Raw genomic sequence first — 12807 nt, 5'->3', positions numbered from 1 at the left:
CTTAAGGGTCCTATAAGTAAGCCTCTCATGTAATTTGAAAGGATCTTTTGAATGAATAAAAAATTCTGGACATTAGCTCTAAACCGATCCATGGAAATAGGTGCTAGCTTGAGCTAGTCTTATCTCCAAATTCGATCGTCATCCTTTGATTTTTGGTGCTGCCTCGAGGTGGTTCATTAATTCCATCCATCCATCATGCCATCAAGCTCCAACGAGCCATTCTATCGTGGGCATTCATCCAACACTTTAGTGAATCCTAGCCACCCAACATACCATCAACACATTACCCACCATCCATCGTTTGAGGGCTTCCATCATTGGTGCTTTTGTTGAGAGACATCCAATCCAAGGAAGAGGAAGCCATTGATGCCAAGAAGAAGAAGATCATGGCCGAAAGACAACCAATTCATAGGGAGCGGATTGAAGCCTTAGAAGCAACCTTAGAGTCTCAAAATGTTGTGGCCAATGAGAGACTAGGCCGCGTTGAAGAGGTGCTCCCTCAGTTCATGGTGTCCATGAACAAACAAGGAGGAAGAAGAGCCAAGGGGGACCAAAGCCCTAGAGGATCCGAGGGATCTAGGGGCAAGAGGCGTCATGAAAGGTTAGAAAGTTCAAGTTCATCTAGTGAAGCATCTTCAAGCCAAGCGGAGGAGTCTTCCGAAGAGAGTGAAGAAGATGAAGAGGATCAAAGGGAGAGAAGAGGAGGATATGAGAGAAGACCAAGGGGAGGGACAGCTATGCCTAAGATGGGTTTTGCCAAGTTCAATGGGGACGATCCTAGCACATGCGCTGAGCCAAGCAATACTTTGAGCACCATCCCATGGAAGGTCAAGCAAAGGTGTCCTATGCTGCCTACTTCCTAGAAGGTGAAACTAATCAATGGTGGCCATGGATGAGAAAGATCTACAAAACCCAAAGGAAGGAATTGAGATGGAAGAGGTTTGTCAAAGAGCTCTTGAGGAGGTTTGAACCCACTGATTATGTTGACTACCATGAAGCTCTTTTGAAGATCAAGCAAGCGGGTTCCTTGAAGGACTATCAAAAGGAGTTCGAGCACCTATCTATTAGACTGCATGGCTGGTCTGGAAAGATGATCATAATCCACCACAATATCAAGACTTGCCAAAGAAATGGAGGTATGCACATGGACACCCTAAATATTTAATTATTGGTGATCCATCACAAAGGGTAAGAACTGAATCCTCTCTAAGAAATTTGAATAATTATCTTACTTTTGTTTTAGAAATAGAACCTAAAACTTATGAAGATGCTGAACATGACATAAATTAGATTAATGCCATGCAAGAAGAACTAAACCAATTTAAAAGAAGTAATGTATGGACACTAACTAAAATACCAAAGCATAATTCAGTAATTAGAACAAAATAGAATTTTAGAAATAAGTTAGATAAAAATGGAGTAGTTACAAGAAATAAAGCTAGACTTGTAGCTAAGGGATACAATCAGAAAGAATGTATAGATTTTGAAGAAACGTTTGCTCCCGTAGCTAGATTAGAGGCTATTAGACTACTACTAGCATTTGCATGCTTTATGGATTTCAAACTATATCAAATGGATGTAAAAAGTGCCTTCCTAAATGGTTACTAGAAAAGGAAGTTTATGTAGAGCAACCTCCTAGTTTTGAAAGTCATGAATTTTCTGATTATGTGTTTAGACTACATAAGGCACTATATGGATTGAAACAAGCAGCTAGGTCATGGTATGATCGATTAAGTAAATTTCTGTTAAATAATGATTTTAGTAGAGGAAACGTAGATAAAACACTTTTCATTAAGACAAAAGACAAAAATCTGCTAGTGGTACAAATATACGTAGATGATATCATATTTGGTGCCACTAATGATAGTCTTTGTAAAAAATTTGTTGAATTAATGAAAGAAGAATTCGAGATGAGTATGATGGAAAAACTTAATTTTTTTCTCGAATTACAAATCAAGCAAACTAAGAAATGGATTTTCATTCATCAAACTAAGTATACAAAGAAAATACTAAAGAAGTTTGGAAATAAAAATCACAAGGAAATAGGTACTCCGATGAACACACTAGTAAGCTAGACAAAGATGAAAAAGGGAAGAGCATAGATATGAAACTCTATAGAGGCTTAATTGGATCTTTGCTTTACCTTATTGCTAGTAGGCCCGACATTGTGTTTAGTGTAGGGATATGTGCTAGATACCAATCTGACCCTAGGGAATCACATCTAAGTGTTGTCAAAAGAATTCTTAGATACCAAGAGGAACCACAAACATAGGATTATGGTATTCTAGAGATTCTTGTCTTGATTTGCTTGCATATTCAGATGCGAATTTTGCTGGATGCAAGTTAGATAGGAAGAGCACTAGTGGAACATGTCAATTCTTATAAAATAATTTAGTGTCATAGTTTAGTAAAAAACAGAATTCAGTAGCATTGTCGACGGCTGAGGCCGAATACATCGCAGCTGGGAGTTATTGTGCCCAAGTACTATGGCTCAAGCAACAACTAGAGGACTATGGAATCAAGCTTGACAAAATTTCTATAAAATGTGATAACACTAGTGCCATCAATCTCACTAAAAATCCGGTTCAGCACTCTAAGGCAAAGCACATTGAAATTAAGTATCACTTCATTAGAGATCATATGCAAAATGAAAATGTAAGTATTGAGCATAAATCTCTCAGTGAAGATAGATTTTGCATGCTTAGGAGAGAATTGGGAATGTGTGATCCCTTTGATTAGAAAGAAGAGTTGTCTCATGATACGCTCCTCTCATTTCATAAATTCTATGAAACATTGATTAAATCATTGATTTATAGATTCCCTACATGTATATCAATGTCTCATAAAAATCTAGTAAGGATCAGAAAGAAGGAAGATTAAAAAAAAAAATTGAAAGCCTGAATTGGGGCCGACCTGAGCCCAGAGTGGGGTCGACCCCACCTTGAGTCGACCCAAGCAAAACTTGGGGTCGACCGGACGGCGGGACCCCCATTTTTAAGGGGGTGTCGTGAGCAATATTAGGGCATTTCTATTCCTTGTACCCTCCAACAAACCCTATTTTCTACTCTCCAATCCCATCCAATCACTTCCAAACAGTAGTAGATCGCTCTCCCAAGCCGTTAGATCAAGTTCTAGAAAAGGGTTTGGTGAAAATGGGACCCAAACGAGCAGTGGCCAAGCGAGCCGGGAGGGTGTCACGCCCATCCATTGTAGAGGAGCATCCTAGAGGGTCATCTACAGTGCCTCCACGAGCTGAGCCACGTGTAGAGCCTCTTCCACCTCCTTCCCCATCAGTTCAACTTGCTAGGTATGCGGGGAGACCGGTTACCACAGGTAGAAGGATTCATTCCGAGTTTTTGGATCAAGAGGGGTTTCGGTTGGGTGGTTGGATCCGACAACAAGGATGGGAATATCTTTGCTCCCTAGATTTAATGACCTATCCGGGATTAGTTCGTAAGTTTTATGCTTTCCTACGGGTCGGTCCAGAGGGCTTGTGTCAAGGTTTGTGAAGTCTGAGTCCGTGTTTCTGAAGAGAGCCTAGGATGATTGCTTCATCTCCCATGTGAGGGTGCTATACCAAACAAATCAAAACACAAGATCAGAGCTCTACAGCTGATTTTGGAGAGAGATGAGATAGATTACTTAGAAAATTTGGTAGCTATCTCTCTTCCTGTTGAGATGAGGTTGCTTCATAACTTCATTGGTCGGATACTATTTTCGAAGAGCGGAAGTTTCGACCATGTGTCTGAGAATGATCTGGCTATTATGGAGCATGTTATTCAGGGTATTACCCTGAATCTTCCAGCCATAATGATCAGACAGATGCGTGAGGCCATATCTAGATCGAGAGTCTCTTTACCATACGGTATGGTACTCACACTGATTTTTAGACATCATGACATATGCTTAGAGGGAGAGATCTTCAGAGATTTATTATTTACCGACACCTACACTGCATGATCACTTGTGCGAATGGGGTACGAGAAGGTGGACGGTCAATGAGTGCGTGGAGGTGCAGGGGCACATGCACCAGAGCCTGATGTACCAGAGCCTGGAGAATCCATTCCCGAGCCTAAGGTACCTGTCGACCACCCTCCAACACATGAGGAGGCAGGACCTTCATCATCCATACCTAATGGATGTACGAAGGAGTATTGGAGTAGGATGACTGAGATCGTGTTAGCTCAGGTGAGGGGTCTCTCCGATAGCATAATGAGTAGGATGGACAGTATGACGGCTGAGATCAGGGAAGTATCTGCTCAGATGACGAGTCTCACAGACGGGATGAGAGCTTTAGAGAGAGAGTTTCATGGTCATCAGGGAGTTCGAGCAGCTGAGTCAAAGATCTTGGCACAGAGCCAGCCAGTTCATAGGGCTCACAGACTCTCACAGTCATATCAGTCCAGACCTCCTCTCGCCACCTACACTAGAAGATCTAGAGCCAGATCCCAGCCTTTGGATGCCATTAGACCTACTGATAGCATGGCAGGAGATCATCTAGATTAGCGCCTAGAGTCACTCTAGTCATCTGTGCATCTTGATTTTTGTTGTATGTAAACGATGTTATCTTTACATCTTGTATTTGGCTTATTAGAACATTGTAATTTTGGCTCTTATAAAATGCAATGTCTTATTATGTTTTATGATCTTTGTATTACATATTCTTTTGATGATGACAAAAAGGGGGAGATGTAAGAGAAGGGAGAAGTTGCAATATAGAGAGAGAAGTAAGAGAAGTTGGAATACATGCATCCTTAAACAAAGCTAAATTGGAAGAAAATATATACCTAAGGGGGAGAGATGTATAACAATGAAAAAATTCTGCGCCCTAAAATTTCTAAACAAGAAAATCTGAAATTTAATCAAAGATTCTGAATTAATGGCACATGCTTCTTTTGTCTCGATACATAACTTGAAACTCTTGTATTGGTACAAAATCTTGAAGTCTTATCTTCAATAAAATACAAAAGTAAGGGGGAGCAAAACTAAGCTTCAATTGGCATAAATTTGGATTAGACAGGGGGAGATTTTAGTTGGCACATTCTTTAATTTAGAAAATTCTGAATTTTCAGCTTTTAAAATATTTTCTAAACTTTAAACCTCAATCCACGTATAAACGCCAACTTAAGCATACTCACTATTTTGTAATCATCAAAAAGAGGGAGATTGAGGATAATAATGTTATTTTGATGATTAACACAACAATTAAGGCCATATCAAGTTAAGAAGTCAAATTAACTCGATACATCATTAAGGAATGGCACAATCTCGATACGTTCACGATACATTAAGAAAATGCGGTTAAAATAACTATCAAAGATTAACAACGAGATAAAATTCATAGTAGAGAATGATAGAAAGCTTTTAAATTCATTTCGGCAAAAGTTTCAAATTAAGTATACTCTAAAGGGCAAAACTGTAATTTTTATTATTAAGAGTATGAAGCTCTATCGTGCTATACACTCAAATTTATTTGGAATATGTTTTATTAATCCTATGAACTAGTCTAACTCTATGATGTAGATAATTATATTTTGAGTCGACCCCAAAGAGGTTTGGAGTCGACCCTGATATATATGGCATGCACTGGCATGGAGTAATACACTTGGCATAGAGTAGGAGTTGACCCCAGAAGAGCTGGAGTCGACCCTGGCACGTTTTGGCACGATCTGGCACATCCTTGCAAATATGGCACAGAGTAGGAGTCGACCCCAGAAGAGTAGAAGCCGACCCCAACTTGTGAACTCAAAGAAAACAACTCTCTGGAAATTACTGAGAGGGTCGACCCTAAGAATCTTTGAGCCGACCCTAGGAAGTCTTGAGCCAACCCCAGTGGAGCCGACCCCAAGAGAACATGAGCCGACCCTAAGATAAGTACTCAAAAACCATGTCTCTGGTATCTCTGAGAGGGCCGACCCCACTGTAGCTTGGGTTGATCCCACTGTAGCATGGGTCAACCCCAAGAAAGTATGAGTCGACCCTAGTGAGAAGAGTCAGAAAAACAAGTTTCTATATTTTCTGAGAAGCCAGATCCCACTGTAGCAGGGTCTGACCCCAGAAAAGTTTAAGCCGACCCTAGGTGGATAAACAGTAACTTGGGCCGACCCTAGAAAAGCTTGGGTCGACCCCAGCACGGCTTACAGCATAACGACTAGTTTTGCAGATGTACTTTTTGAGTCTCCAACGGCTAGTTTCTCCATTCCAACACCTAGGGAGTGATCATCTGAGGTTGGAAAAGTATTTAAGAGGTCTATTTTTCAAGGGGAAAGCATCTTTTGCAAAAATCAAGAGCATATTCAAGAGAAAGCAAGTCCAAGTGTTCTTTATCAAGTTGCTTCATTCAAATTCCCAAGAAGGTGATTGAGCAATCTGAAAGTGCATTCAACAGCTCTAACAACCTCTTGTGAAGTGAAGTAACCTGAGCAAAGAAGAGAAGAGCATCCTCAATGCGATAACTATTTCTTATCTCTTCTTTTAGTTCATACTTGTCATATTTGCTCATTTGGGAGCTACAAACTCTTTCTTTTCAAATTACTTGTAAGGTTTGTTGGTGAGCTTGTAAAACCAACGGTGTAGGTTGTTGGTGAGCCTACAAAACCAACATAGGTTATTGGTGATCCCGAAAAACCAAATTGTAGAGGTTTTTGGATTGTGAGCTCGGAAAACAATCCAACTATAATCCGCGGGATTATAGTGAATTTCCAAGGGGGTGCTTGGGGAGTGGGCATAGGTGCTTAGGAGAGCACCGAACCACTATACTTCTTGTGTGTTTGTGTTGTGTGCTTTTTAATTCCACTGCACATATATATAATTAACGCACGCTAAACTACCAATACATCCAACAACTTAATTAAAGGATTAAAAATTTAGAAAATCCAATTCATCCCTCCTCTTGGGTTGTCACCTTGGGCAACATTGATGACTAAATAATGACAACTTAAGCTTTTAGTTTCAAATTGATCTAAGGATTGATTAGTCAAGTGAATCTCTTTCCTATGATATCTAATCTATGTTCTATGACATGAAAATGAAACATTTTCAAGAGCACTTCAAGAAAAATAAATTTAAAAATGATCTAACAGTGGATTTGTAAATGTCAAATATTTGATTTATAAATAGTTAAACAAGCAAATTGGATAAATTTAAGGAACCACAATCAAGTGAATGAGTTATAAACATCAATCTATCATTTTGGTCAATGGTCATCAAATAATTTGTAAACAAGAAAACAAATGTATCTAGATCACCAAATTTGTGGAAGATCTATAAGTAGAAATGATCACAACAATTATTTGAATTTCACTCAAACACACTAAATTTTGCAAAGAATCTAGAAAGTTTATATCCCCAAAGGACATAAATTCAAAGCATAAAGTCGAATAAATGATCCATTGAATGTATTTGATAGATAAAGGTGATTTTTGTCACATGTTCAAAAATCAAAATTATTTAAAGGTTCAAAATTAAATCATATGAAGTTGATGATATACTATGGCTTTTAGATAAGAGGTTTGAAATTAATATGAAGCCTTTCATTTGATCCATCTAGTGTCTGACTATCTTTCTCCATTGCTTGTTGAATATCAAAATAAATTTTTAAAAATACAATCTATTATTGACCCAAAAGGGTCAAAATAGAAGGAACACTATGTTGTTAATTTAGACATCCAAATCTTTATGACCACCATTATATTAAACCAAACAAATTCAGAACAAAGTGATTTCCATATCAATAATTGGGACAAATCCAAAATAATATGACCATCATTTCACTAAACTAAATGAGGATCAATAAGATTTAACTTCCATGCACGTTATTAAACTGAATATATTCCAAATGATGTAATGACCTTCACATCATTAGACTAGATTAATCGAAACAATACATATTCAAACTAACGTGACCTCAACATCATTAACCAGAATCAACTTAAATTTGAGATGTACCTATTGTTTATTGAAATTCAAATAGAGATGCCAATGAATTTTTATATATGCATACAGGAGTATGCCCTTTGTTAGTCATCTAAATACTAAGCGAGCAATAAAATCAAATTTAAAGTCCTTTTATACTAATCTTTTTTCTTTAAGTACTCATAAAAATTTTCCTAGTCAGATATTTCCTAATTTTAAGGAAAAATTAACAATATTCCTAAGTCCACTAGAATTAAATGAAATAATAAGCCCCATCATGTAAGGTGAACTTGAAAAGATCATACCCTAATCCAGTTGCACATCATATGTTTATCCTTTGGTTAAACCAATGGATTACTTTGTGATACTGCAAAGTGACTTCACCGTATGAGCTCTTTATTCTCTCTTAAGGTCAACATTTGATAGATTTTACACAATATCAGTAGCTAGTATAATTAATCTTTTAATCAATCTAAACAACTAATACGGTGCTATAATTACTAATTGCAAATCAATAATATCCTAAAATTTCATCCGACATACCCAAAGAATTTTGTGTATTATATTGAAACTAATGCTAAAATCTAAAGTATTGTTAAAAAGCATTTGATGAATGCCAAATATTGATATCTCCAAGGGCTAGGGTTGTTATTGGATCGAGCTTGCTTGATGGGCTTTTACATCATCTAAAATTTTACCGCTAGAAAGAAGATAATTGCTCAAACTATTAAATTTCAAGTATCATCTTTCTGATATTATACTAATAGGATTGTTGTGAGACCCGGTGGACTGAGCCTGGTCCACTAGACCGGCCCAACCACATTTGGGCCAACCTCACGTGCGACGCACGAGAGGCAATAGGGAGGAAGACTCCAGCTATAGTCTTCTTCCTCCCTTCTGATCGTGATGGGGACTTCCTCCTTATTGCGATGATCGGAGGTTCATCGTGTAGTGTGACTGCCCTACTTCCTCTCCGTAACTGGCGAGTTGCATAACCTCTCCAGGTGGCATAGGATTGGAAATAAACCATGCAGTTGCGTGGGTTTGAATAAGCGCACCCTTTCATTTTTCTTATTGTTATCAGGTTGTTGAGATATTTGTAATTATCTTAATGAGGAAGGAGTTGAGGGTAGTAATCATCTCCGTAATTAGTGGAGATGAGAATATATAAGGAACCAATAGTCCCATGATGAGCAATGCTAATTATTATCCTTGAATTAGATTCCTGGAGGGTGGTTCCTCGACGAAACCCAGAGGCCGGGACCCTCAAAGATCCCATCTTCTCAAGTCTTTCATTTCATTTCTTTTTTCTGTTATTGTTCACGTGATATCTTGCATGGGAATTTAGGTTCTCTACATTAGTATCAGAGCAGGACGTTCCAATGGAGGCCAACACTGAGCTCTTGTCTATAATCAAGGAGAATGATGCAAAATACAACCAACGCATGGGCGAGATGATGAGGATGATAGAGGCGCTGGGCAGCAAGGTGGACACCATTTCCTCTTCGCTGACCGAGAAGGGGAACAGTTCACAGGTGGTAGATAAAGGGAAGGTGGTAGCCTTGCCTGAACCTGCAATACCATCCTTGCCATAAGGAGCTAATGGATACACTAGGTGGGAGCCCAATGGGGATCATTCCCAGTTCTAGCCGGCTCGCCTCCAACTTCTAAGGTTCGAGGGGGGCAAACATATATTTTTAATTACTTTACAGCGGAAGCATAAATTAAACTATTTAATTCCTATGTATACTAGAGATCATATCTCTATAACAAAAATAGATCTTGGACTTTAAACATTTATCCTAAACAAGTATGCATGATTCTATGTCTAACATGTAGTTATGCAAAATTTCAGCAACCTAGTCAATTTCTAATCCTAATTTCTAATGAGATCAGATCTCATACCTTTTTGCTTTGAGAACTTTGATGATGCCTTGATCATCTTGTGTAGCCGCACATGCATCCAGTCTCTACGGATAGTCCACGCGAAGCTCTAGGAAGATCCACAACTGCAGGAGTGCTAGCTCGTGCAAAGGTGATGCAGTGGTTGAACTTTTCTACCTCGAAGCACTCAACTTTTGATTCTTCTTCAAAAGGATGAAGGATGGAGATGAAGGAGAAGGAGGAGGAGAGAGGACAGCTGGATCTGAAAATTTTTCAAGAATTTAGAACCCTTTCTAAGGACCATCTCTTGCAAACCCTAGGCGTGGGGGTCTTTTTATAGCCAAAAGACCCCCCCACGCCTCACACTCTTTTGTCCAACAAATTTGGCTGATAAATTTCCAAAAAATTCTAGCGATTCGGTAGCTAAGCGATGAATAAATTCTCTTTTAATCTTGTGCCATGAATCCCTAAAAATAAGAGGGGTATTGCACCCCAAACTTCAGCCGCACGCCACCCTGCTTGATGCGCCATGCAGTCCCTACAAATTAGGGATTTGATTCCTATTTTTTTAGGAAGATTTGAGGTGCCATATTTTTTTGTTAAATAGCCCCACGCCTCCTCTTTCCTCATGCCAAAAATTGTCCAAAAATAAAGAGGATAGGCACCACTTCTTTTAGGGAAAAGGATAAGGTATCTTTCTACTCTAAGAAAGAAAGCTAGGGTACTAAAATTTAGGGATTCTTCTTCTTATCAATTTTTAAATTTTTGAACTTAGAATCCTTATCAAATAAGAACTTTTAATAGGCTTGGGTCAAGCCCAATCCAATTGGGTCAAGTTCGATTAATTGGGTCGAGCCTAATCAACTCGGATCGAACCCAATCCAATTAGGTCAAATCCTGATGTAGCCCAAATTGAATTTTATTCAATTTGGCTTAACCTAAGCTCAATCATTTAATCAATTGAGTTCATTAGCAATCTAATTGCTAATTAATCCTTCAATAATTTAATAATTATTTTACTGCAACTTTTGCGTAGGGTAATTTGTCACTCGAATTGACCAATGTACCCCTAGACGATTCTTAATCGTCGATTAGCCATTTGATCAACCTAGAAACTTCTATGTGTGTGACCCCATAGGCTCGAACCTAAGCTAGTAGCACAAGAACGACTTTCTGTACTAATCGAAGTGACCATCTAAAAATGGTACCCGACGTCCGGATAGGCCGAATAATTGCAAAGCAATATTCTGGAACCCTTGAACTATGGTTACCGTATAATTCATCCCTATGACACCAAATGCCTAGGATGACTTCAGAGTTCTGTCAACTCGTTAATCAGTGCATCCAAAAAATATGTTTCAACTTTACTAATCCTGCGACTCCTCACGAGGATTATCCTGACCAAGGTTTTGCTAAATTGAACACAAGGGCATTATCTCGTGTCACCAGGAGGGGTCAATTCCATCTTGACTCATACACTGACTTCGCAAGTACTTGACTACACCCAGTAACCTTCCGTCACTGAACTAGAAACTCAGATAGTCCGATATTAAAGTATAATGAGTTGCTTGCTAGTCACCATGGTGATCTCAGATCGGAGGGACACATATACCCATATCCACTCGGAATATCTCTTGACAGCATAACATTCCGGAATTGATCACGTTCAGTAAAATGTACTCCTACATTTCACCTGTGTGACATATCAGTGTCTATACACTCCTTGGTTAAGAGGACAACCAATGTATATGGCACACAATGACCTATTCTTGATAATACTATTGTCCTAGTAATAGTATATCGTTTGGTCGCGAATTAGTTTAAAAACTCGTAGATAAATCCTCCTTTATTGTTTATTAGAGTCCTAAGGACTTCATTACATTACTTGAGTTCACTAAGATGCAAAATATGTAATGAAACATTGCCAAATAACTTTTATTAATTCCATTAATTCATATACAATTCAATCATTAACAGGCTGACGATTGACTTTTAGGACACAATTTCCAACAATTTTCACTTGGACTAAAGCCAATCGGTACAGTATCGTATACCCATCTTCGACTCGTAATTGTTGAACTCTTTGGTGCCGAGGACTTTAGTAAATGGGTCGGCCAGATTTTCCTTTGAGGTACTCTGCCTCGCACACTGAGACAGCCACAGTATACTGCTTGGAACTTTTCCAACAGACAACACCATCTTTCAGGGTAAATATATAGCCCGACACGCTCTTACTATCATCTCGATCTAATTTGAAACTAGAATCAGTGTATTCTACTAGTTTCAAATCAGTATCACCGTAGAGAAGCTACTGATCCTTAGTATTTCTCAAATACTTAAGGATGGTTTTTACAACCTTCCAGTGGTTGCTACCAGGATCAGACTGGTATCTACTCACTATCCCTAGTGAATATGCCACGTCTGGTCTAGTGCATGTCATGGCGTACATTATAGATCTCACTACCGAAGCATATGAAATTCTATCCATACTCTCTCTTTCTTGAGGAGTTGTCGAACAATCCTTCTTAGAGAGGTTAATTCCATGGCCCATCGGAAGATAGCCTTTCTTGAAATTATCATGCTGAATATTTTTAGCACAGTATCGATGTACGTGGATTGGGACAATCCAAGCAATCTTTTAGATCTATCTCTATAGATCTTCATCCTTAGGATGTAAGATGCTTCTCCCAAATTCTTCATGACAAATTGAGATGAAAACCAAACTTTTATTTCCTGTAATGCAGGGATGTCATTTCCAATTAAGAGAATATCATCCACATACAAAACAAGAAATACAATCACTGAACCATTTGTCCATTTATAAATGCAAGGTTCTTCTTCATTCTTAATGAAGCCATACGTTCTGATCATCTTATTGAAACGTATGTTCCAACTCCGAGAAGCTTGTTTTAATCCATAAATAGATTTTTTAAGCTTGCACACTTTAGATTCATCTGTAAATGTAAAACCTTCAAGTTGTATCATATACACCTCTTCTTCTAAATCTCT

Source organism: Phoenix dactylifera, chromosome 15 (genome assembly GCF_051530095.1).
Source record: "Phoenix dactylifera cultivar Ajwa chromosome 15, Ajwa_hap1_PhDact_Kaust_v1.1, whole genome shotgun sequence".
NCBI classification, from domain to species: Eukaryota; Viridiplantae; Streptophyta; class Magnoliopsida; order Arecales; family Arecaceae; genus Phoenix; species Phoenix dactylifera.
The sequence above is the reverse complement of the archived record's forward strand: the minus strand, read 5'-3'. Positions refer to the sequence as shown.